The following is a 2,696-nucleotide window of genomic DNA, read 5'->3' as shown; positions in this document are numbered from 1 at the left end:
TTTTCTCCTCCACAGATGCTGCCAGACCTGCCGAGCTTTTCCAGCAACTTTGTTTTTGTTCTTAATTTATAGCATCCGCAGTTCTTTTGGTTTTTATTAAGGAAGATGTTTAATTGTTTTGCTTCTCATCTGCATTAAACACTGTACCTGAGAAGCAGGTAGATAATCTCTGTCCCAAACAACATTTAATCAGTCAGAAGTGAAAGAGTACAGTGCAACGTTTGCTGTCCTTTTCTTTGAGAAAATATGTGCAGGGTCCAGATGCTCAACTTAGTTCTCTTTTCTGGAAAAAAGCATTTTCCTTTGCTTTACCAACCTAACACTATTTTCACGTGCCTTTTCAGATTAAAAAAAATTCACTTCTCAATTCAATTGACCAAGGAAACCTATACGAAAGAACATAAGTCACACAGATTGTGGTTTAACAAACATAAGGAGTTGGTTTGATTGTAAAACTCACTCAAGGAAAGTATAAAACTTATTTAAAAAAGGGTAAAATCTGTTTCAACTCCCACAATATACACATATGCACTGTGTAAAAAAAAACAATTTGTAGAGTGAGAGAGGATGGAATTTAAAAATGAGTTAAAGTCCATGAGTCAAATGAGTTATACATTCATATATAATTCCTTTGGTGGTCTTAAAGTTCCAGTGATGCAACAGCTGAGGCAAGTTGGTTATTCTTCTCGAGATTATCACTTCCAAACTGCCATCGCCCTTTTCCAAAGTGCGTGCTGTGACATTTGGATCTCGATTAAACTTAAACTTAGAATTGTGATGCATTCAAAAATTTAGCCAGGGAAGTTTTCTGGACTTGATTTGTTGAATGAGGAAGTCCTTCTCGATGTAACTGTGGCATTCTGCAGAGTCTCCAGGATGTTGCTGTCTGGACAGGATTAATAGTGTTACTTTTTCGATTGTGTTTCAATCGTGTGCTAGCAGGCCAGTGTCAAAGCCAGGGAGATACCGTTGAAAGTGTTGAGGGTAGGGTATCTTCAGCACCCTTTGTTGCAATGGCGGGTTTCAGCAGGGTCCTTTTGTGTCTGGCAGTTTCCGCAGATGACATGCATTTTGCTTAGTTATACATCCTTCGGACTTTTTTCTCGAGTGCTCAAACTTGGCAATATTTACAGGGCCCGGTCCTCAGCAGTTTCAACAGGTCCTCAGTTCTTGACAGTTTCGACAGGCCCCGTTGTTGGCAGTTTCAAGAGGCCCCCAATTCACAATAGTTGGACAGACTCCAGCCTTTGGCAGAGGCTGGCTACTGAAACTAGGAGGCCTCAGAATGAACAAAAGATGATGTTTGTCTTAACATGGTCTTTTTTTAATATATATAACTGATGTAATTAAATGGCGCTGCTTTTGTGGTGACTTATACACATTTTACTGTATTTTTACAAATACAACCAACAATTAATATCTATCTATCTATCAATGGCAGATGTGAAGTTCTGCAGTGGATGGGGGTGGCATGTCCACTGATAATTTTAACTTCAGAAATATGGCCACTTTCATATGTCAGGTAAGTTTTGAAGCCCAGGCTCATTTCAAGTTGCTTTCTTTAAAAAAAGTCTTAGTATTAAATAAATCGATGGAACTAAAGGTTCATAGTCCATATACTATAACCTTGTGAAAGTTCAAACAGGCAGCTCATTACCACCTTCTCAATGAATGTTCTTCTTGATGGCATCATCACATCTCATGAAAGAACATCAAGTGAACAGGAAATTCAAAAGTAGGGTTCATTGTTTCTATATTATTCAAGGTTATTACTTACTCAGCCAAATTTAGGCCTTCTTTAAAATCAATATTGGGCTTTAAGTCTTTAAAATTTGTTACGCTAAACAGTGAATAGCATCTGAATTCCAGAGTGTTACGAGGAGATTATTTTTGTTTAAAAATGTTTAAATAATGCTGATCACCACAAAACTGTTCAACCATTTCTGATATTCCATATTTTGACAAATCAGCTCCTTTTTTTACTTCACGAATGAAAATATTAAAACAGAGGGAACTAAAACATGGAACATTTTTACAAAACTAGTTCGCAAAAGCGGCAATGTTCTATTGCCTTATGAGTGGCTTTCAGCTTGAACAGGAAATAAAATCCTTATCCAGCATGTAAATATGAAATAAAATATGTTTTAATACTGTTTAAAATGTTTTTCATACAAACAGTAAAGCATTAGAAAGAAAGATCTGCTGTGTGCTTTAAATGCCCAAAAAATCATGAAGAGTCAACACAATAACTCCCCACTGCTGTAAAAAAAAACCCATAAAATCTAAACATGACACAAACACAACACACAGCAAAGTAGTTTATAGAATAATTACCAGATGTGATTAACCAGGCTTAAACCCCCTTAGGCCCACACACTCAAACACTTGTGAATAATTAGGCCCATCATTCTATGGTTCACATCCCAGTAAATCATTACTTCCTGCTGAGCACCCAACGTAGAAGTCTTCTCCCTCCTAGCCTCCAAATTGTTAATTATTTTTTAAAAGCTAAATACCATGTATATTTAATCTGTCCTAATACTGTAAAAAGAAAGCAAATATTTATGAAACATGAAAGTTCACTGCTGCACATGAATGACCTTATGTTCTTGTGCAATATGCCCCTTTGTATCTTCTACGTGATTACTCCTGAGGCCTTATTAAATTCTGACAACCTCAGTCTAACAAAATCTAAT

Source organism: Rhincodon typus, chromosome 16 (assembly GCF_021869965.1).
Source record: "Rhincodon typus isolate 14 chromosome 16, sRhiTyp1.1, whole genome shotgun sequence".
Taxonomy (NCBI): domain Eukaryota; kingdom Metazoa; phylum Chordata; class Chondrichthyes; order Orectolobiformes; family Rhincodontidae; genus Rhincodon; species Rhincodon typus.
This window is presented reverse-complemented; position numbering follows the sequence as displayed.